The 25,301-nt window shown below is 40.3% G+C and overlaps 1 long non-coding RNA gene across 6 annotated transcripts in view; it reads right to left on the minus strand.

Annotated features, from left to right (window-relative positions):
• The window catches only part of LOC140638351 (uncharacterized), a 98,318-nt gene that overhangs the window by 50,003 nt on the left and 23,014 nt on the right, over nucleotides 1-25,301 (minus strand). For all 6 annotated transcript variants that reach the window (XR_012035432.1, XR_012035428.1, XR_012035430.1 and 3 more), the window contains exons 7-12: nucleotides 17,366-17,663; nucleotides 15,095-15,242; nucleotides 9,454-9,625; nucleotides 5,244-5,382; nucleotides 4,326-4,416; nucleotides 1,503-1,624 (exon numbers count right to left, since the gene is read on the minus strand). This is a non-coding gene — a long non-coding RNA (uncharacterized lncRNA). The remainder of the gene's footprint in view (nucleotides 1-1,502; nucleotides 1,625-4,325; nucleotides 4,417-5,243; nucleotides 5,383-9,453; nucleotides 9,626-15,094; nucleotides 15,243-17,365; nucleotides 17,664-25,301) is intronic.

Raw genomic sequence — 25,301 nt, forward strand, 5'->3', positions numbered from 1 at the left:
GGACCAATATACTTATCAAACAAAACAAAAAATTCGCAAAATCTTCCAGACCCTCCCTGTGTTATTCACCTCCCTCACTCCTGACAGAGAACCTTTTTCTTGGAAGGGGTACCTAGTCTCAGCGTACCTTGCTTAGAAATAAAACTCTCAGATTTATTAATTACTAACACACCTACATGACAGAGGGGGAGAAACCAAATCACGAGATCAGGTCAAAAGGGTGTCAGGCCCGAAGGAGGCGTTTCTCCAGTGGCTTCTGTTACCACGGTCCACATTCTGCCACTGTGCTTTGTCCCAGTTCCTTCCCCCACAGCATGGTCTCTGAGGTACACAGGCACCACTGCCCCACGAACGGCAAAGACTCCCCACCGAACAACCACAGGGCTCCGTGCAGAGAACAGGAGCCGAGCCTGGACGTGGCGGAGCTGTAGTCCACAGTTTGTTCCAGGCATCAACACCACTGGCCGCCCAATCTGGGGAAGACACAGGCTCCTGCAGCACCCCCTTTCCCGATCTCTAACCCTTCCACCCCAGAGCTCTCACGTTAATTCATGAGGTCGCGTATGTGCAAGCACTTCATAAATGTTAGCTATCTTATCCTGAATGAATAGTGCAGAGGCAAACAATGAATACTCCGGCTGTGCTGAGGCTGCTGGGTTCTCGCCTGAATAGCAGAAAGGTCGGGCGCACTCACGACCAAAGACTTCCTTATCAGGTGAACTGATTAGGGACAAAATGCCTATGCGGGTGCTGTTAGGCCCACACACTGATTTTTCTTGGTGTACGCCTGCAAGAAACCTGGGGAAACGCACGTACCCATCACTGCCACGTGACGGACCTGATAGAAGAACTGAGAAAAATCCGTACGAACCTACAAAAAGGCAGGTGCAATCGGTGAAGGTGTCAGAGGGAAAAGGTGGGCAGCTATGATTCTAGCCGGGAATCAAAGACCAGTGCTCGGTCCTGGTTCTGCCACTAATGGGACCGTCCCCTTTCCTGTGAGTGAGTGTAATGATACCTGTTCTTGATCCCTAACACAGCAGGTGGGGGATCACATCAGGGAATAGCTACAAAAGGGCTTTCTGTCATAGTACCTTCACCCAGCCTCGCTCATCTCCAAACTGTACCGAACACACTGTCTTGATGACAATAAAATCTCAGTTACTGTCAAGATGGCCAATGCATGGGCTGTCAGTCTCAGCAATTCCACAGGCAGGGTTCTTCCACACGTGCACACGAAATGTATAGGAGGAGTGTGATCATAAGCCCTGTTTCTAACACCAAAGAATGACAAGCAAGGCGCACATCCTCCACTATGGCCCTAGAGACATCACGTAGGCGGCTGATGGTGGCAGCAGCTGCAAGCAGCTGGTGATGGAGCGAGAGACAGGCAGCCCTGGTCACTGGATTCCCTCTGAATATATTTTTAACATTCCTGAGCCACGCAGGCACCTTCACAAAACAAAACAATTTGGCAAATAAGAAGGGGAGTTTTAATTTACCTTTAATCTCCAGAAGGTGCTATCCACGCCAGCCCCAAGATTAGGAATCTGACAGTGACATTCTGTCTTCCGTAGAAATGCCTTGATAAGCTGACTGACGCCATGGACTCGAGCAAAATAACCTGAAAGAGAGACAGACACAAGCTATGGCTCACGGAGGTCAGACATAATCCCTGCAAAGCCCACCCCAGGAGAACAGCAAAACAGGACACTTCTGTTCTTCCTCAGGGTCAGCGCGTTATCTGTGAAATTCACAAGAGAAACAGTGCTTTCAAACTCTATCCCTTTTTAAAGCTGTTTGAACCAAAGCAAATACAATCTATTTAATAGTGGAATTACCTATCTTAAACTCTCCCATAATTTCACTTAGGAAAGACAAGTGTTTTGCATCAACACATCAGATCGAAACGTTCCTCTTGAAAACGTGCTTTCTCGTAGCTAAGGTGAAAGCCACTTAGGCCTCTGCTAAACGTTGAAATGGCAAGATCATGACAAAATAGTATTTTGGGGTCATGAAATTGGCCAGGTAAGTATCAAAGCAGAAACATATAACGGGGGGTGGGGGTGGGTAATTCTTATCATGTTCCCTTCGTCTCCATCCCGAGTGGGTGAGAGTCTCTATGTTTATAAAGTGTCCTCGAGATGGGGGGAGGGAAAGGCACCGCGCAAATGTTGCTGAAAAAATTAACTTGTTCAGCACAGGAGATGGGAAATCGAAGAGGGGGAAAGGAATACAATCTGCATTCTAAAGCCCTGCCGCTGAAAGGATGACTGTCCTAAGAACCACATTTCAGTGGCATTTAGAGACTTACAGCAATTGGACATAGGAATTCTATGTCTACTGATTCTCCTATAAATGATTTGAGTTTGTATTTTATGCATCCAGTAAATCATTTTCCCTGTGTGTTAAAGAATATCATCCACACACAGTTTGGCTATTGTGGACATTGCTGCTATAAACATCGGGGTGCAGGTGTCCCGGCGTTTCATTGCATCTGAATCTTTGGGGTAAATCCCCAACAGTGCAATTGCTGAGTCGTAGGGCAGGTTTATTTTTAACTCTTTGAGGAACCTCCACACAGTTTTCCAGAGTGGCTGCACCATTTCAACATTCCCACCAACAGTGTAAGAGGGTTCCCTTTTCTCTGCATCCTCTCCAACATTTGTGGTTTCCTGCCTTGTTAATTTTCCCCATTCTCACTGGTGTGAGGTGGTATATCATTGTGGTTTTGATTTGTATTGGAAGGAGCCTCGGTGTCCATCGAAAGACAAATGGATAAAGAAGATGTGGTTTATGTATACAATGGGATATTACTCAGCCATTAGAAATGACAAATACCCACCATTTGCTTCAACGAGGATGGAACTGGAGGGTATTATGCTGAGTGAAGTCAGTCAATCGGAGAAGGACAAACAGTGTATGTTCTCATTCATTTGGGGAATATAAACAATAGTGAAAGGGAATATAAGGGAAGGGAGAAGAAATGTGTGGGAAATATCAGAAAGGGAGACAGAACATAAAGACTCCTAACTCTGGGAAACAAACTAGGGGTGGTGGAAGGGGAGGAGGGCGGGGGGTGGGGGGAAATGGGTGACGGGCACTGAGGGGGGCACTTGACGGGATGAGCACTGGGTGTTATTCTGTATGTTGGTAAATTGAACACCAATAAAAAATAAATTTATTTTAAAAAGTTTTAAAAAGAAAGGGAAAAAAAAAAGAATATCATCCACAGCAGACTGGATGCTGGGGAAACAATTTTAAAGATGCTCAAAAGATGCTCACCACAGACTGTTTGGGAAGGACTCTCCTAGGAAGCTCCAGTCTGGAGATGCCAGCCCAGGGAGAGGAGGAAGGAAGGACACACGGCTGCCATGCTTCCTGGGGCACCCAGATCCTGGCGCCCCATAGAGGAGCCCTGGCTCTGCAGCATCTCTTAGGGAAGCTGCCTCAAGGGCATGGGATGGAGGCCTGAGGGAGGCCTCTTAGCCAGGCCTTGCCCCATCTTCCTGATGCCTCAAAGTAACTACCCTGTCCCTATTCCCAGGCACCACCACTTCAAAATCGCTTTGCATTTCTTATAGAACCTACCCAGAGGATCCAGCTCTAGGGCCCACGTTCCCTGCACACACAAAAGCTACAGTGATTTGGTTAATTTCTCAATCTCCCTGGGACTAAGTCACCCTGTCATCTCAACTCCTTTCCCTGCCTGGATAGAAATGACTTGCAGAGACTAATAGTGTTACCATCACCGGTACCAGGCAAAAAAAGTAATTCCTTACTTGGACAGATCACAGTAAAAGATAATATAAGTGACTTTTAGACACGTAAAAACGATCTTCACCTTCACCCCAAAATAGGAGGAATATAAAATAAAATTATTGTAAGATACCATTTTTCACATATCAGATGAACAAAGATGAGAAGTTTCACGATACGCTATGTTGGTGAGCATGTTGGGAAAGAAGCACTTCCAGAAACCACTGGAGAGAGTGAACACTGGAACTCTCTTTTTAAGAGGGAATCCCTTGGTGCATCTGGGTGGCTCCGTCGGCTCAGTGTCTGCCTTCAGCTCGGTCATGATCTCCAGATCATGGGATCGAGCCCCGCATTGGGCTGTCTGCTCAGTGGGGAGTCTGCTTCTCACTCTCCCTCAGTCCCTCCCCTCTTCTCTGTGCTCTCACTCTCTCTCTGTCTCTCTCTCTCTCAAAAACAAAAAAAATCCTTAAGAAAAATTATACAAAAAAAAAAAAAAAAGAATCCCGAAAACGTCAGGTCTCTTTGCTAAGGAGGGGATATTCGGAAAGAAGGGGGAGGTCACTTGCCTCTGTTAATTTCGGGAGCCTTCTCTCCTTAGACAGTCTTGCAAAATGCTGGATGTGAGGGTCTTGCCAGTAGCCAATGCTTACTGCAAACCTGGAAGGGATGAAAGGAGGCAGGTGAGTAGAGGTCAGTAGGTTCAGGTCCATTCTCAGGAACCAGGTCAAGCAGGAAAGTCATCTACCTCAAAAGGCCAACACGTACACATCTGGCCCTCCATTACACATGTCAACAGACTCAGCCATCCGTCTTGCTGCTCACACACACACAGCCCCTCACCCTCCTCACAGCGGCCATTTCCTCCCTCTCTTTATTCATATGGCTAACTGCTTTCCCAGGACCCTAGAGAGCACATAACCTCATCTCATACCTCACCTAGGAGACCTGCCACCACTCATTCACTCCACAGCAAACTCACTGGTGAGAGCCACTCAGGCAACTCTGCTCAACCAGAAGTTCTGTGTCCATAGGAAAGGAGACCGGAACCGTTGTGTAAAACTAACCACTACCTAAGGATTTCCCTCGACTCTGTAGTAGATACCAGTCATTCCACATCCCTCGAGGAGGTCATGGTGGAAAAAACCAGGAACAAATAAACACAACAGCTACAACTGAGAAAGTGTTAGAGTAGCCTACATTCTCTCGCCTACACTGTAACCTGGAAAAGGCTATGGGAGCCTAAACGCTTCCCAGCCTACATACACCAAAAGGAATCAAAATTTTAGTGTTCTGAGGCACGGAGCTGAAGCCTGGTTTACCATTGAAGGTTTACTGGCAACCAGGAGTGGAGCCAGCCTTAGGACAATAGGAAGTAAAGGCAGGAGCCTGGATCCCTAAGGCCATGCCACGCCACTATGGGCCTGGAGTCTACTCTACCCGTCAATGGATATCTGTGAATTAAAACATGTCTTTAGCTATTAAACCTAATAGAAGGGAGCCTGGGTGGCTCAGTCGGTTGAGTGACCACTCTTGGTTTCCCCTCAGGTCATCGCCTCGGGTCCTGGGATCGAGCCACACATAGGTTCCACACTAATCAGGGAGTCTGCGCCAAGAAAAAGAAAGCTGAAAAAAAAAAAAAAGAAAAAAAAAAAGCTGTGTGATTTTGCATTCCCATCAGCAATAAATAAAAGTTCCTGTTCCTGCACATCTTTGCTAGCAGTTGTTTTCACGGTTTGTTGATTTTCATTATTCTGATCATTGTATACTGTTAAATTGTTTCATTTGCAATTCCCTAATGACATATGATGTGGATCATCTTTTTATTTGTGTACATTATTTAGTAAGCGGCCAGTTGAGATCTTATGCCCATTTTTTTTATTGAGTTGTTCATTTTCTTATTTTGAATTTTAAGAATTCTTCACATAATTTCACAGTCCTTTAACAGACATGTCTTTTTTTCTTTTTTTTAAAAAAACTAAGCTCCAGACCCAGCATGAGGGTTGAACTCACAATTCCAAGATCAAGAGTTGCATGTGGTTCTAGGGTACCTGGGTGGCTCAGTCCATTAGTGTTTGTGAGATTGAGTCCAGTGTCAGGTTCCAGGCTGGTCATGAAGCCTGCTTAGGATTTCCTCTCTCCCTCTCCCTCGGGTCTTCCTTCTCAAATATAAATAAATAAATAAATAAATAAATCAATCAATCAATCAATCAATCAATCGCATTCTATTTAGTGAGCCAGCCAGGCACCCTCATTAGATATGTCATTTGCAATTTTTTTCTCATAGCCTCTGTCTTGTCTTCTAATTGTTTGACAGTTTCTTTTGCAGTGTAGAAGTTTGTAATGCTAATGAAGTCCAGCTTTTCATTTATTTCTTTCATGAGTTGCATATTTAGTGTTATATCTAAAAAGTAATCACCAAACCCGAGATCATCTACGTAATCCCCTGTATTACCTACCAGGAGTTTTATAGTTTTATCATTTACAGTTAGGTTTAGAATTCATTTTGAGTTAATTTTCTAAATGGTGTAAAATCTGTATCTTTTTAAAAATTTTTATTTATTTATTCATGAGAGACACGGAGATAGAGAGAGAAGGAGAGACTTAGGTAGAGAGAGAAGCAGGCTCCATGCAGGGAGCCTGATGTGGGACTTGATCCCGGGACTCCAGGACCATGCCCTGGGCCAAAGGCAGGTACTTAACTGCTGTGCCATCCATGGATCTCCTTATTACTTTTTTAGAGTAATCTCTGTACCCAATGTGGGACTCAAACTCATGTCCCTGGATCAGGAGTGGCATGCTCTACTGACTGAGCCAGCCAGGGGACCCTTGCAAGTATTTTAAAGGAAATCTCAGACATTACAACATTTCACCCATAAATAGTTTAGTTTCTAAAAGATGAACAGGTCTTGACAATCTCTATTTAAACCATCATTGAGAAACTATTCCCACTCAATAGAGGCCCTCTCTCCCACAGGAGGGAAGTTTAACTGAGAACATGGGAGCTGCTTTTCACTTGCTCTGAAGGCAATCAGAACTTGCTTAATAACTTCTCAAGATGGCTAAGAGGACTCTCTTGGGTTCCTCTTTGTGGTATTCGATTATGAGAAAAACAGGCAACCCAAATGTATCATAATGAGAGAAGTCCTGGAGGGATGCTAGTTCCCTGTAACAATCAGCAGAGCAATTCATTAATAAAGTGAAACTACCTGATCACCCTCTGTAGTTTTAACAAGGCCCAGAGTGATTCACTCACTAAGAGTTCAGTGACAGTAGTTAATAGATAGCTTTCTGGAAGCCACTAAAAAGCAAAGTAATAATTGTTATCATATTCTAATGTGATTGTAGAAAGCATTCTCCCAGGAGCTAATGTGCCCTTATTTACCTACCAGCTGGTTTTATTTTTTTTTAAGATTTTTAATTTTTTTATTGATTCATGAGAACACAGAGAGAGAGAGAGAGAGAGAGAGAGGCAGAGACACAGGCAGAGAGAGAAGCAGGCTCCATGCAGAGAGAGCCCGACACGGGACTCGATCCTGGGTCTCCAGGATCACTCCCTGGGCTGAAGGCAGCGCTAAACCACTGAGCCACCCGGGCTGCCCTACCAGCTGGCTTTAAATTTTTGTTCTTGAATTAAAGTGTAATATGTAAATGGTTTATACCAAAATCATAGGAATTTTGTAATAATTCACTCCCTCAACATTCCTGCTTCATAATGTTTATTTCTAATTAGCATTTGACCATCACATTTCCATAACTGCTAGGATGCAGAGTGACCTAGAAATTTAATATTCCTATTCTATTTTCTTCTCCATTTGATACTTTATTTACTCTTGATGAGGAATTTTCTTTCCTTTTCCTTTGTTGGCATCCATTCTATCTCTTGATCCTCCTCCTGGAGTTATTCTAAAGTAGCTACTGTGTATTCCAACACACATGGCCCTCCCTCATCGTCAAGAAATGTACATTTCTGTGAAAGGTTCTTTTATGGCTGGTTAATACTTCCCATAGTTTATCATTGATAAAAGCCTACCTAACTAACCAAATGTTATTGCAACTAGAATTCCTGGTACATTAAGCTACTGTTTATCACCTGAAATTCTCAAGTTGACACTTAAATTAACCTGCTTCCAAAACTGGTTCTGTCCTTATTTCCATGTGGGGATGTTGGCTCTTTAACCCTTTTAGAAAGCTATCCACTGCGAATGTTCATTCATCTATTCAACATTGGGCAAATATTTAGTGAGCACTTTCTATGAGCCAGACATTGTGTGATGTGCTCGGATTTTACATTCACAAACATTTTGTTTTGTGTTTTGCTTCTAAAAAATGCTGGATTGGGGATAAAGAGGGCATCCTCTAGCCCTCTTTACAGTTTTCAGATAAATAATTTGTATAAATTTATGTCATTTTCCTTTGGTTGGCTGATTGGTGTTTTTTTTTTTTTTAGATTTTATTTATTTATTTATTTATTTATTTATTTATTTATTTATTTATTTATTATTTATTTATTTATTTGAAACACACATACACACAGAGAGAAAGAGGCAGAGGGAAAAACAGGATCCACCCGGGGAGCCCAACATGGGACTAATCAAGGGTATCCAGGATCACACCCTGGGCTGAAGGCAGTGCTAAACTGCTAGGCCACCGGGGCTGCCCAAGCTGATTGGTTTTCCATGGTCAGGTGTCCGACTCTGCCTGATGTTCAGGTCCAAGTTCAGCTCCTGTTAAAATAGAATAGAGGGACACCTGGGTGGCTCAGGTTGTGATCCCGGGATCCAGGATCGAGTCCTGCATGGGGCTCCCTGGGAAGAGCCTGCTCCGCCCTCTGTCTGTGTCTCTGCCTCTCTCTCTCAGTCTGTGTCTTTCATGACTAAAGAAATAAATCTTAAAAAAAAAATAGAATAGAAAAACATACCTCTACTAAAAATATTAATTAAAAAATAGCTGTGATTGAGTTGGCCTAGGCATCTACTTTTTGAGAGTAAACATTAACACCTGCATTTGGAGATCATCTCCAATGTATCGATTCATTGAGTCATTCAGTCATTCACCTTAGATGAACAGACCCACAAAAACATGGCAAATTGATTTTTATGGGCAACTTTATGGTAGATGACATCACATTAAATAAAATTATTTTTTAAAAGGATTTTATTTAGGGATGCCTGGGTCGGTCAGTGGTTTAGGGCTTGCCTTGGCCCAGGGCATGATCCTGGGTTCTTGGGATCGAGACCTGCATCAGGCTCCCTGCATGAAGCCTGCATCTCCCTCTGCCTGTGTCTCTGCCTCTCTCTCTCTCTCTCTCTGTGTGTGTCTCTCATGAATAAATAAAATATTTTTTAAAAATAAAAAATACAGTATTTATTTATTCATGAGAGACACAGAGACACAGGCAGAGGGACAAGCAGGCCTCCTGCAGGGAGCCCAATGTGGGACTCAATCCCCAGACTGGGATCATGCCCTGAGCCAAAGGCAGATGCTCAACCACTGAGCCACTCAGGTGTCCCAAAATTATTTTAAAATGAATACATTAGTGGCATTCAAATACTCACAATGTTTTGCAACCACCACCTCTATATAGTTCAAAAACATTTTAATCACCCCCAAAGAAAACCCTACATCCATTAGTTAGTTATTCCCCATTCCCTACTCCCCACAATCCTGGCAATCATAAACTTGCTTTTTACACACCTGGGTGGCTCAGTGGTTAAGCGTCTGCCTTCAGCCCAGGGCGTCATCCTGGAGATCCGGGATCGAGTCCCATATCAGGCTCCCTGCATGAAGCCTGCTTCTCCCTCTGCTTCTGCCTGTGTCTCTGCCTCTCTCTCTGTGTGTCTCTCACGAATAAATAAACAAACAAAATCTTAAAAAAAAAAAGAAAGAAAATCAGTTGATCAGGGGTACCTGGGTGACTAGTCAGTTAAGCATCCAACCATTGACCTCAGCTCAAATCTTGATCTCAGAGTTGTCAGTGCAAGCCCTGCACTGGGCTCCACACTGGGCATGGAGTCTACAAAAAAAATTTCAGTTAACCATAGATATATGGGTTGATTTCTGGAGTCTCAGTTCTATTCTAAATCTATGCTTATGTCAGTACCACATAATTTTGATTACTGTAGATTTGTTGGGTTTTTTTTGAAATGGAGAACTTGAATTTTCCAACTTTGTTCTTTTTTTAACAGTGTTATGGATAATCAAGATCCCTTGCAATCCCATATGAATTTGAGGACTGGCTTCTCTTTTTCTTGCAAATAGACCATTAGAATTTTGATAGGGTTGCACTGAATCTATAGATAGCTTTGGGATATGGCAATATGGCAAACTGCCATATTAACGATGGTAAGTCTTCCAATCCATGAACACAGGGTGCCTTTTGTTTTATTTGTGTTTCCCTTATTTTATCAATGTTTTGTAGTTTTCAGCATAGAAGTCTTTCATCTCTGGTTAAATTTTACTCTTTTGCATATTTTTTGGATGCTATCACAAATGGAATTGTTTTCTTAATTTCCTTCTAATGTTGTTCAGTGCTGGTGTATACAAACAACTAATTTTTGTATATTGATTTGTATCCAGCATCCCTTCTGAATTCATTTAACTTATAATAGCTTCTATGTAGATTCTTTGGGCTTTTCTGTAGATAAGAGCATTATCACCTATGAATAGAGAAAGATTTATTTCTTCCCTTCCAATTTGAATGACTTTTATTATTAATTTAATTTAATTTAATTTAATTTTATTTTATTTATTCATGAGAGACACAGAGGGAGAGTCAGAGACAGAAGCAGGCTCCATGCAGGCAGCACAATGAGGGACTCAATCCCAGGACTCCAGGATCACAACCTTAGCTAAAGGCAGATGCTCAACTGCTGAGCCACCTAGGCATCCCGCTTTTCTTCTTATTCTTGCCTATTTACTTACCATAGAACTGTCTGTAAAATGCTAAGTATTAGCGGTGAAATTAGACATTTTGTTTCTGATTAGGCAGAAAGCTCTTAATCATTTACCATTTAGTATAATGTTGGCTGTGGGGAATTATTATTATTATTATTATTATTATTATTAATAAATGCCCTTTATCATGTCGAGGAAGTTCCCTTCTGTTTCTAGTTTGTTGAGTGTGTTTATCATGTAAATGTGTTGGATTTTGTCAAATGGTTTTGCTGCATCATTTTTTCCCCTTCACTTTATAATGGTGGTATATTACATTAGTTGGTCTTATGTTGGATCATCCTTGCATTCGTGGGATAAATTCCAATTAGTCATGCTATATAATCTTCTTATATGCTGTTGGATTCAGTTTGCTCTCATTTTGTTGAGTATCTTTTGCATCTATATGCATAAGGGATATTTATTGGTATGTAGTTTGATTTTCCTGGGATATCCCTGTCTCTGGCCAATTTATTTTTGACAAAGGTACAAAAACAATTTAGTAGATAAAGGACAATCTTTTCAATGGATGATGTAGAAAGGTTGGACATCCATATGAAAAAAAAAAAAGAACCTTCATGTAAACGTCACACCTTATGGAAAAATTAACCTTAAATCAGTTACAGTTGTACATGTAAAACATAAAACTCTATAAATTCTAGAACATCATAAGAAATCTTGTGATTTTGGAGTTAAGTAGAGTTGATAGACATGACTTGGAGCACCATCCATAAAAGAAAAAACAAATACATTGGACTCTTAAAACTTTTTACATTTTGGGGCACTGGGGTGGTTCAGTGGCTGACTGCCTTTGGCTCAGGTCATGATCATGTCACACTGGGATCGAGTCCTCATCTGGCTCCCCCCAGGGAGCCTGCTTCTCTTTCTGCCTATATCTTTGCCTCTTTCTGTGTCTCTCATGAATAAATAAATACAGAAAATCTTTTTTTTTTTTTTTTTTTTTTACATTTCACATGAAAGGCACTGTTAAAAAAATGAGAAGACTGCTTTGAAAAAGACACTGGTAGTTCCTCAGAAAGTTAAACATCTATATGACCCTACAGTTCCAAAACTAGGTATGTATCCAAAAGAAATGAAAACATGTCCACAAAAACCTGCTCACAAATGTTCATAGCAGCACTATTCACAATAGCCTTAAAGTCCATCAGAAATAAAAGGAATGAAGTACAGATGTATGCCATACATGCGTAAACCATGGAAAACGATGCCAATTGAAAGAAACCAGTCAAAAAAGGGCCACATATTATATGAGTCCCTTTACATGGAATTTCAGAGTAAGTAAATCTGTACAGACATAAAGTAGACTGGTTGTTGCCTTGGGTGCAGGTAGGAAGGTTGGGTCAAAATGGCAATAGATATGAAGTTTCTTTTACTGACTATAAAAATGTTCTAAAATTGGTTATGAACATGGATTGCACAACTCTATGAATATACCAAAATCTATCAATTGCATACTTTAAATAGGTGAGTTATATGGGATGGTAAGCTGGTACAGTCACTCTGGGAAACAGTGTGGAGGTTCCTCAAGAGGTGAAAAATAGAGCTACCCTATGACCCAGCAATTGCACTGCTTGGCATTTACCCCAAAGATATAGATGTAGTGAAATGCCAGGACACCTGCACCCCAATGTCAGAGCAGCAATGTCCACAACAGCCAAACTTGATGTCTTCTGACAGATGAATGGATAAAGTTATATATATTTACACAAAAGGACTACTACTCAGCCATCAGAAAGGACGAATACTCACCATTTGCTTTGACCTGGTTGGAACTGGAGGGTATTAGGCTGAGTGAAATAAGTCAGTCGGAGGACAATCATCATATAGGTTCATTATATGCAGAATATAATAAATAGTGAAAGGGACTATAAGGGAAAGGAGGTAAACTTGAGCAGGGAAAAATTAGAGAGGGAGAAAAACCATGAGAGACTCCTTAACTCTGGGAAACAAAAGGTTACAGAAGGGGAGGAGGGTGATGGGATGGAGTGACTGGGTGACAGGCACTAAGGAGTGAACTTGATGAGAGGAGCACTGGGTGTTATAAGTTTGCAAATTGAATTTAATTTTTTTAAAAAAGGAAGAAAAATTTAAATATAAATAGGTGAATTATATCATATGTTAATTATAATAAAATTGTTATAAAGAATAATAATAAAAAGCTATTGATTAGACAGAATGTTTGCAAATCACTATTTGACAAAGAACTTGTACCTAGAATATATAAGTCTCAAAACTGAAAAATAAGTAAACAATTCAACTTTATTTTATTTTATTTTTTAAAATATTTTATTTATTTATTCATGAGAGACACAGAGAGAGAGAGAGAGGCAGAGACGCAGGCAGAGGGAGAAGCAGGCTCCAGGCAGGGACCCTGACTTGGGCCTCAATCCCACGTCTCCAGGATCAGGCCCTGGGCTGAAGGTGGTGCTAAACCGCTGAGCCACCCGGGCTGCCCAACAATTCAGTTTTAAAGTGGGCAAAAGACATAAACAATAATTTCAACACAGAGATATACAGATGTTGAATTAGCAAATCAAGATGTTCAACCTTAGTAGCCATCAGGGAAATGAAATTAAAACTACAATGAGGTATCACTACTTACATTTAAGAATGGCCAAAATGAGAAGTAGTGACAACACCAACTGATAGCAAGAATGTGGAGCAACAAGATCACACACATTGCTGAAGGTCATATAAAGTGATACACTCCAGAAAACAGTTGTGTGGTTTTTTTCTAAAACTTCTAAAAAATGCAATTACTGTAAGAACCAGCAACTGGGGGCACCTGGGTGGTTCAGTGGTTGAGCGTGTGATGGTAGCTCAGGTCATGATCCCGGGATCCTGGCATCAAGTCCCACATCAGGCTCCCCACAGGAAGCCTGCTTCCCCCTCTGCCTATGTCTCTGCCTATGTCTCTCTATGTCTCTCACGAATAAATAAACTCTTAAAGAAAAAGAGACCCAGAAATTGTAATCTTGGGCATTTATCCTGGAGAATAAGAAGTTAGCGGCCTAAGGTGATCTCTGAAAACGGTTCGCTATTCACTTGCCCAGAAAACCCTATAAAATCATGCAAATCAAGAGGTTCAAATCTTCAGATTCACTTGAAGAACACAAGTAAAACTGCCCAGGCCATCAAGGATATGCATATCTGAAAAGCCACCAAGGATCTGAAAGATGCCACTTTGCAGAAGCAATATGTGCCATTCCCTCGCTACGATGGTGGAGTTGGTAGGTGTATGCCCAGGCCAAACAGTGGGGCTGGACACAAGGGCCAGTGGCCTAAGAAGAGTACTAAATTTTTACTGCACATCCTTAAAATGCAGAGAGTAATGCTGAACTTAAGTGTTTAGATGTAGATTTCCTGGCCATTGAGCACATCCAGATGAGCAAAGCCCCCAAGATGTGGCATACAACTTAGAGGGCTCATGGCTGAATTAAACCATACATGAGCTCTCCCTGGTGCACTGAGATGATTCTTACTGAAAAAGAGCAGATTGTTTCTAAACCAGAAGAGGAGGTTGCTCAGAAGAAAAAGAGATCCCGGAAGAAACTGAAGACACAAAAACTTATGTCCCGGGAAACAAATTCTACATAAAATAAATGCAAGTAAAAGTTAAAAACAAAACAAAACCAAAAAACCTCACGCAAATATTCATAACAGCTATATTCATATAGCCCCGAACTAGGAACAACCCAGATGTTTTCAATGGGTAAATAAGTAACCTGTGATAAACTATTTAAATTCCATGGAATAATACTCAGCAGTACAAAGGAATGAGCTATCAATACGTGCAAACATGCAACAAGTTGGATGAATCTCCAATGAGTTATGCTGACTAGTGAAAGCCAATCCCCAAAGGCTCCATATTATATGGCTCCATCTATGTGATATTATCTATTATATATTCTATTTTTGAAATGGCTAAATTTTACAAATGGTGAACAAATTGATGGTTACTAGGGGTTAAGGTGGAGGCAGGAGGTAGGTGGGTGTGCTTATAAAAAGGCAACCTGAGGAATCCTTATGTTGAAGAACTGTTCCTTAACTTGGCTGTAGTGGAGGATACACTAACCTACACGTGATAAAACTGTAGAGAACTACATACACACGTACACACATGCATAACATGCACAAATAATTGCAAGTAAAATGGGAAAACTCTAAGACTGGTGGATTGTATCACAATTTATGGCTTCTGAGAATATATAGTTCTGCATACTGTTATGACTGGGGGAATCTAGGTAAAGAATACCTGGGTCTCTCTGTATGATTTCTTATAACTGCAGGTGAATCTACAATTAGGTCACCATAAACTGAATTTAAAAATGAGCAAAACCATGAACAGACACTTCACCAAAAAATATAAGAACAGGTGACTCACCGGTTTAGCGCCACCTTTGGCCCAGGGTGTGACCCCGGGGTCCTGGGATCGAGTCCCACATCGGGCTCCCTGCAGGGAGCCTGCTTCTCCCTCTGCCTGTGTGTCTCTGCCTCTCTCTCTCTCTGTGTCTCTCATGAATAAATAAAATCTTTAAAAAAAAAAGAAAAAATTATAGGAACAGCAAGTAATAAAGAAAGGATTTTTTACATCATTAGCTATTAGAGACACGCAAATTAAAACTAGGATAAGGGGCACCTGGGTGGTCCAGTTGGTTGAACATCTGACTCTTGGTTTCAGCTTAAGTCATGATTTCAGGGTTGTGCTCTCTGGATCATGGGGTGTACCTTGTAGGGCTCCATGCTCAGCGGGGAGTCTGCTTGAGATTCTCTCTCTCTCCATCTGCCTCTGCCCTCCCTCTGCGCATTTGCGCGTGCTCTCTCTCTCAAATAAATAAATAAATAAATAAATAAATAAATAAATAAATAAATAAATAAATAAAATGAATCTTAAAACTGGGATATCACTACACACCTATTAGAACAGCTAAATAAAATTAAAACACCAAACAGTAGCAAACATGCAGAACAACTGGAAATGTCATACATTGTTGCTAGGAATGCAAAACCATATAAACATTCTGGATTTGTTTTTTCAGTAGGCTGCACACCCAGCATGGAGACCAACACAGGGCTCAAACCTACTCTCAGATCACCACCTGGGCTGAGATCTGTGGAGGCCGAGAAAATTAAGGCCACTCCACCTCAAGTTTAGCATTAACACAAGTACAGCCATCACAGGCCCCTGTGAATAAGAGCTGAAACTTTACAGGAAAAACGCAGAACGCCCTTGACAGAGAGTCCCGTATCAGAATGAAAACAGAGCTCAGAACGCTCCTGATGGAGACAGAAAGTCCAGTATTGGAATGAAAACAGATCTTAAGAAACTCCCCCACCCTTTCCCCCATATCGGAATGAAAAAATTCCTCCACCTCTTCTGAAAATCCCCTAAACCTGCCCATAAAATCCCAGCTGTAACCCACCCACCTCGGGGTCCAAGTCCCTGCTCCACTGTGTTGGTATACTTGGACCCAGGCTCGAGCTTGTTAATAAACCCTTGTGCATTGGCATCGGTGGCGGCTCCTTGGTGGTTTCTCAGATTTGCAATCTTGGGCATAACAAGATCAAGAGTCAGATGCTTAACCAACTGAACCACCCAGAACTCCAATACAACCCTCCTGGAACATCACTTGGCAATTTACTTACAGTATGATCCAGAAACCCCACTCCCATGTATCTTCCCTAGAGGATATAAAGACATGCTCCCACAAAAACCGAAACACAAATATTTATAGAAGCTCCCTTCATAATCACCATAAACTGGAAACAACAACAGATGAATGACAAACTGTGGCACCTTCATATAACAGAGTATTACTCAGGAATAAAAAGGAACGAACTTTTGGTACACACCAACTTGGATGAATCTCAAAAGCATGATAGTAGTTCAAATGGTTATATACAATATGATTCCACTTACATGGTATTATCAAAAAAACAATTTATATGATATTTTCATCCCTATAGGGATGGAGAGCAGATCAGCAGTGGCCTGGATTAATGGATTGTTGGGGTGAGTACAAAGGAATAGCAGGAAGTCGATTGGATGGGGGTGATTAAACGATTCTCTGTCCTGAGTATGGCAATTATTACACATATCTATACATGTGTTAAAATTCTTAAAAGAAAAAAATCACCTTTACTGGAAATACAAATAAATTTATTATTATTCACACACTGTGTAACTGCCTACAGTTATACAGAGAATCCAAGAGAATAAATAACTAAGTTTAGTATCTTGCTGGATAGGAGATCAATGTATAAATCAATTACATTCCTATATACCAACAAAATTAGAACATGTAATTTATAAAGTTATACCCCCAAAGTAAGTTATTCAATGATTCATCTAACAAAAGATGTGTAGGATCTTTACAGAAAAAAAGATGTCCTAATTAAAAGACATTAAAGAAGACTTAAATAACAGCTTTCGTCGTGGGCAGGATAACTTAAATTCACAGAGACAATTCTTCTCGGTTAGTTTACAAATTCAATGCAGTTCCATTCACAATAATGACAAGATTTATTTTGAAATGTGAAAAGGCTGATTTAAAAATTTAAGTGAAAGAGCAAACGGTCAAGAATAGCCAAGAGAGTCTTGAAGGACAGCAAATGAGGGAATTGAAAGCCTAGAGTTGTTTTGGGAGGAAATTACCATTTACTCGGTCAACTTCTTCAGCGGTTATCAGTCTGTCTATTTTCTGTCATGTCCCGATTTTGATGGTTTAGCTTTCTCGAGAAACTTAATAACTTCGAGATTTTCATATTTATTGCTCTTGTTGCTTACACTATTTCTACAGTATCTCTTTCATTTTCCTTCTTGAATTTGTATTTTATATTTTTTGTATTTCGCTTTTCATTCTGAGCCATGCCAGGGCTTAGTTTCTGTCTTGTGTCTCTATTTCCAACTGCTTGCAGGAGATACTTAACTGTTTCCTCATAAATTTTAAACTCTGAAATAAAAGAATATACATTAAAAAAGAAAAAAAAACCTGAGTATACTAATACAATGAACACCTGTGCAACTACTACCCAATTTAAATACAATCTAACAAGTGCAATTGAAGATCATGGGTGCCATTTCCCATTCTTATTCCTTTCCTTTCTTCTCCAGAGTTTTTTTTTTAATATTTTTTTATTTATTTATGATAGTCACACAGAGAGAGAGAGGCAGAGACACAGGCAGAGGGAGAAGCAGGCTCCATGCACCGGGAGCCCGACATGGGATTCGATCCCGGGTCTCCAGGATCGCGCCCTGGGCCAAAGGCAGGCGCCAAACCGCTGCGCCACCCAGGGATCCCTCCAGAGTTAAACACTATCATGAGTTTGGTATTCATTATGATTTTTTTGGTAGTTCAGAGCAGGGACTCAGGAACTCAGGAATTCGATCACCTGTGTTCATAATCCACCTCCACTTCTTACTACCTCTGCGGCCTTGAGCAATTTACTTAATGTCTAGATTTCTGTTTTCTGTTTTGTAAAATGAAAGTAAAAGAAAGCCCACCTTGTGAGGTTTTTAAGGAAATTAAATAATTAAAGCGTAATATGCCCAGAAATCCTGGTTTTATTAAAGCATTATGTAACTGCATGCAAGTATCAATAAACGATATACAGTGTTATTTTGCATATTTAAGTTTTATGTAAATATTGTCCTACCATAGAATTTTTCTTTAATTAGTTTTGGTCATTTCCCAATTGGAAAGGAAGATGCAAACCAATCTCTTATTCACAGATGACATGATCTTATATAGAGAAAATTCTAAAGAATCGCTACAAAGAGGCAACTATTAAAGTTAATAAACAATTCAACAAAGTTGCAGGACGTGGGGACCCATGGGTGGCTCAGTGGCTGAGCGTCTGCCTTTGGCTCAGGGCGTGATACAAGGGTCTTGGGATCCAGTCCCCCATCAGACTCCCCACAACGAGCCTGCTTCTCCCTCTGCCTATGTCTCTGCCCCTCTCTCTCTGTCTCTCATGAATAAATAAATAAAATCTTTTAAAAATGTTGCAGGATGTAAGATCAAGGTACAAAATCAGCTGTGTTTCTGTATCTTAGCAATGAACAATCTGAAAAGGAAATGAGGAAAACAATTCCATTTATAATATTTCAAAAAGAAAATATTCAGAGAAAAATTTCACCAAGATGATGCAATAGTTATACACTAACAAGGTAAAATATGACTAAAAGCAGTTAAAGAAGACCAAGATACACAGAAGGACATCCTACGTTCATGGAATGTAAGACTTAATATTTTTAAAGTGACCATGCTCCCCAAAGCAATTGACAGATTTAACGCAATCCCTGTCAAAATACCAACTGCCTCTTTATAGAAATGGAAAAGTGCATCCTAAAACTAATATGGAATTGCAAAGGACCGTGAGTGGCTGAGACAATCTCAAAAAAGAACACAGTTGGAGGACTCACTATTTTCAGTTTCAAAAATGACTACAAAGGTATACTAACGAAAACATTGTGGTACTGGCACAAAAATAAACATACATGTATCAGTTGAGAGTAAAATGAGAGTCCAGGAATATGCTATACACCTATGGTGAATTGATTTTTGACAACTGTGCCAAGACCATTCAATGGAGAAAGAATAGCATTGACAACAAATGGTCCTGAGAAAACAGTACGTGGACATGACAGTCAGACTGTGTACTTCACACTATATACAAATATTAACTCAAACTGAATAAGAGACCTAAATATAAGAGCTGGCTCTATACAACTCTTAAAATATGAGGGTAAGTCTTCATGACCTTGGATTTGGCAATGGATTCTTAGATATGAAACCAAAACCGAAGGCAGCAAAAGAAAAAAATAAATTGAATTTATCAAAATAAAATCTCTTGTGCTTCAAAGGACACTATTTAAGAAGTGAAATGAAATCCACAAAATGAAAAAAAAATCCACAAAATGAGAGAAAATTTCACTGAATCATATGTGTGATAAGGATCTAGTGTCCAAAACATATAAAGAACTCTTACGCGCAGGGTTTCAGACTGGATAAAAAAGCAGGACCCATCTATTTGCTGTCTACAAGAGACTCATTTTAGACAGAAGGACACCTACAGCCTGAAAATAAAAGGTTGGAGAACCTTTTACCATTCAAATGGTCCTCAAAAGAAAGCAGGGGTAGCCATCCTTATATTAGATAAACTAAAATTTACCCCGAAGACTGTAGTAAGATATGAAGAGGGACACTATATATCATACTTAAAGGATCTATCCAACAAGAGGACTTAACAATCATCAATATATATGCCCCGAATGTGGGAGCTGCCAAATATATCACTCAATTAATAACCAAAGTGAAGAAGTACTTAGATAATAATACACTTATACTTGGTAACTTCAATCTAGCGCTTTCTACACTCCATAGGTCTTCTAAACACAACATCTCCAAAAAAACGAGAGCTTTAACTGATACACTGGAGCAGATGGATTTCACAGATATCTACAGATATCCACAGAACTTTACATCCAAACTCAATCAATGTGATTCATCATATCAGCAAGAGAAAAACCAAGAACCATATGATGCACTCATTGGATGCAGAGAAAGCATTTGACAAAATACAGCATCCATTCCTGATCAAAACTCTTCAGAGTGTAGGGATAGAGGGAACATTCCTCAACATCTTAAAAGCCATCTACAAAAAGCCCACAGCAAATATCATTCTCAATGGGGAAGCACTGGGAGCCTTTCCCCTAAGATCAGGACCAAGACAGGGATGTCCACTCTCACCACTGCTATTCAACATAGTACTGGATGTCCTAGCCTCAGCAATCAGAAAGACAACAAAAAGACATTAAAGGCATTCGAATTGGCAAAGAAGAAGTCAAACTCTCCCTCTTTGCCGATGACATGATACTCTACATAGAAAACCCAAAAGCCTCCACCCCAAGATTGCTAGAACCCATACAGCAATTTGGCAGCGTGGCAGGATACAAAATCAATGCCCAGAAGTCAGTGGCATTCCTATACACTAACAATGAGACTGAAGAAAGAGAAATTAAGGAGTCAATCCCATTTACAATTAAACCCAAAAGCATAAGATACCCAGGAATAAACCTAACCAAAGAGGTAAAGGATCTATATCCTAAAAACTATAGAACACTTCTGAAAGAAATTGAGGAAGACACAAAGAGATGGAAAAACATTCCATGCTCATGGATTGGCAGAATTAATATTGTGAAAATGTCAATGTTACCCAGGGCAATTTACACGTTTAATGCAATCCCTATCAAAACACCATGGACTAGGGATCCCTGGGTGGCGCAGCGGTTTAGCGCCTGCCTTTGGCCCAGGGCGCGATCCTGGAGACCCGGGATCGAATCCCACGTTGGACTCCCGGTGCATGGAGCCTGCTTCTACCTCTGCCTGTGTCTCTGCCCCCCCCCCCTCTGTGACTATCATAAATAAATTTAAAAAATTTTAAAAAATGGATGAAAGCTCTAAATGTGAGACAAGATTCCATCAAAATCCTAGAGGAGAACACAGGCGACAACCTTTTTGAACTTGGCCACAGTAACTTCTTGCAAGATACATCCACAAAGGCAAAAGAAACAAAAGCAAAAATGAACTATTGGGACTTCATCAAGATAAGAAGCTTTTGCACAGCAAAGGATACAGTCAACAAAACTAAAAGACAACCTACAGAATGGGAGAAGATATTTGCAGACGACGTATCAGATAAAGGGCTATTTTCCAAAATCCATAAAGAATTTATCAAACTCAACACCAAGGAAACAAACAATCCAATCATGAAATGGGCAAAAGACATGAACAGAAATCTCACAGAGGAAGACATAGACATGGCCAACATGCACATGAGAAAATGCTCTGCATCACTTGCCATCAGGGAAATACAAATCCAAACCACAATAAGATACCACCTCACACCAGTGAGAATGGGGAAAATTAACAAGGCAGGAAACCACAAATGTTGGAGAGGATGCGGAGAAAAGGGAACCCTCTTACACTGTTGGTGGGAATGTGAAATGGTGCAGCCACTCTGGAAAACTGTGTGGAGGTTCCTCAAAATGTTAAAAATAGATCTGCCCTACAACCCAGCAATTGCACTGTTGGAGATTTACCCCAAAGATACAGATGCAATGAAACGCCGGGACACCTGCACTCCGATGTTTCTAGCAGCAATGTCCACAATAGCCAAACTGTGGAAGGAGCCTCGGTGTCCATCGAAAGATGAATGGATAAAGAAGATGTGGTTTATGTATACAATGGAATATTACTCAGCCATTAGAAATGACAAATACCCACCATTTGCTTCAATGTGGATGGAACTGGAGGGTATTATGCTGAGTGAAATAAGTCAATCAGAGAAGGACAAACATTATATGGTCTCATTCATTTGGGGAATATAAATAATAGTGAAAGGGAATAGAAGGGAAGGGAGAAGAAATGGGTAGGAAATATCAGAAAGGGAGACGGAACATAAAGACTCCTAACTCTGGGAAACGAACTAAGGGTGGTGGAGGGGGAGGAGGGTGGGGGGTGGGGGTGAATGGGTGATGGGCAATGAGGAGGGCACTTGACGGGATGAGCATTGGGTGTTATTCTGTATGTTGGCAAATTGAACACCAATAAAAAATAAATTATTTAAAAAAAGAACTCTTACAACTCAACCACAAAAAGACAACCCACTTTAAAAATAGACAAAGGACTTGACTAGACATTTCTCCAAAGAAGATACATGTATGGTCAATAAGAACATGAACTGATGCCTCCATATCATTAAACATGGTTGAAATGAAAATCAAAACCACAATGAAATACCGCACCTCACCCACTATATTTGCTATGTTTTTTAAGGGAAAATAACAAGTATTGGCCAAATATGGAGAAACTGGAATCCTGACGCATTTCTGGTGGGACTCTAAAAAGGTACAACCTCTATGGAAATTACCACATGAGCCAATTATTCTACCCGTTATACCTAAAGGAATTAGAAACATGTTTCCAAACGAAAACTCATACATGAATGTTCATAACAGCACTATTTATTTTTTTAAAGATTTATTTATTTATTCAGAGAGAGAGAGAGGCAGAAACACAGGCAGAGGCAGAAGCAGGCTCCATGCAGGAAGCCTGATGTGGGACTCAATCCTGGGTCTCCAGGATCACACCCCAGGCTGCAGGCAGCGCTAAACCACCAGGGCTGCCCATAACAGCACTATTATAATAGCTAAAAGGTATATCCCACCCAAGTGTTCATCAATTGATGAATGGATAAACAAGATGCAGTATATTTATACATTGGAATATTATTAATCCATAAAAAGGCATTTAGTACTGATACATACAACATGGATGAACGTTATGCTGAATGAAAGAAGCCAGACCCAAAAGGACATATAGTATATGATTCCTTATATATAAAATATCTGTAATAGGCAATTCCATATAGAAAGGAGATAAGTGAATGGAAGAGGATGGGGGCGAAGGTAGAATGGGGAATAACTACTTTTGGGATACTCTTTTGGGATGATGAAAATATTCTGAAACTAGACAGTGGCAATGATTGTAAACCTGTGAATATAATAAAAGTCACTGGATTTAACCCTTAAGATGATTAAACTTGTGAATTTTATCTCAGTAAAAACTTGAAAGACACTCAAAGTCCTTTTAATTTGGATATTTTTAATTGTAAAGGAATTCATTCTTGTTGTATTTATCCAAGCAATAGAGAAGGCCATTTGAGAGCAAGTTAGTAATCTTTTTTGTGGCAGGGACTACCACTTGACTACTTAATATCCACTCCCCATTTTTTAGTATTACAAAACTTACATTGTTGAGACTGCCTAATGTAGTATGATGTGATGGTGATGTGATGTTTGTGTCCAGATAAAGACTACATTTCCCAGCCTCCTGTGCAATTAGATGTTCTTATATCTAAATCCTCATCAATAAGATGTAAGGAAAGCTATTTGATAGAACTTCTAGGACAGCTTCCCAAAAGAGGCAAAAAAAAAAAAAAAAAAAAAAAAAAAAAGAAGCAGCAGCAAAAACATCTTCCACCTTCCTTGTAGCAGTGTGGACAAGATGACTGGAGCACCTGCCACCATCTTAGACTATAGATGGCCTGGAGGATAGAAGTCACTGATGAGGATGGTGGAGTGGGAAGGTAGAAGGAACTGGAGTTGGTGATTGTTGACCTGATACCACACTAGATCCTGATTGTCTATCTCTGAATTTGTTTTGTGTGAAGGAAATTAACCTCCTTTTAAAAAAATACAATAATTTAGATTACTACCTCATACAATGATGAAATCCCAAAGAATTAAAAACGTAAATGTGAAAGATAAAACTATCTGAAGGGAATAAAAGAGGATGTTTGTAATATTAGAGTTTGGAAGAATTTTTAAAAGCATAAATCAACCTTAAGGCAGAAAATGTATTAACTGGATTATATCAAAATTAAGGATTTTTGTTCAAAGGAAGTCAGCATAGATTACAGGGGAATATTATAATGTCTAAAACTGGCAAAGTTTATCTAGAATAGACTAAGAACTACTGCAAATAAACCAACATGCAGAAAAACTAAAAGCAGGCAGAGGATATGAAAATACAACTTACAGAATAAGAATTTTATTGTATTTATTTATTTATTTTAAATTTTTATTTATTTATGATAGTCACACAGAGAGAGAGAGAGAGAGGCAGAGACACAGGCAGAGGGAGAAGCAGGCTCCATGCACCAGGAGCCCGACGTGGGATTCGATCCCGGGTCTCCAGGATCACGCCCTGGGCCAAAGGCAGGCGCCAAACCGCTGTGCCACCCAGGGATCTCCAGAATAAGAATTTTAAAAAGCGAATATATCTGTGAAAATGTTTAACCTCACTAGTAATCACAAAAATGCAGACTACACTGAGATACCATTTTATACCCATCAGATTGGCATACGTTAGAAGATGTGATTATACTAGGTGTGGGCTAGGATGAGGGGAAATCAGAAACCTTCATTTCTAGCTGTTGGGAGTTGTAAATTGCATCAACCCATTGGCAGAATCAGAGGGGAAATCAGAAACCTTCATTTCTAGCTGTTGGGAGTTGTAAATTGCATCAACCCATTGGCAGAATCAGAGAGTGCTCATATGTATATCCCATTTGCCCAGAAATCTCCAGCTAGAACATACCTACATTCATACATACATACATATCTGTGATAGACCCTAATGCAGTCCGTAAGGGGAAATGTTACGTGAATGATCATTTCCGCATTGTTTGTGGTAGTGGGAAATTAAGAAAGGCTATATATTCATCCCTATGAATGAAAAAACATGATAGATGTGTATTCAGTATGAAAATACTAAAGCAAGTGGGTACATAGCAACATGGTTGTGTCTTTTTCTTTTAAGATTTTATTTATTTATTCATGAGAGACTCCGAGAGAGAGGAAGAGACATAGGCAGAGGGAGAACCAGGCTCCCTATCTTTCTAAACATCAACAAGGGACGCCTGGGTGGGCTCAGTAGTTGAGCATCTGCCTTTGGCTCACGGCGTGATCCCAGAGTCCCTAGATGGGGTCTCACGTTGGATTCCCTTCAAGAAGCCTGCTTCTC

Source organism: Canis lupus, chromosome 8, assembly GCF_048164855.1.
Source record: "Canis lupus baileyi chromosome 8, mCanLup2.hap1, whole genome shotgun sequence".
In the NCBI taxonomy this organism is placed as follows: domain Eukaryota; kingdom Metazoa; phylum Chordata; class Mammalia; order Carnivora; family Canidae; genus Canis; species Canis lupus.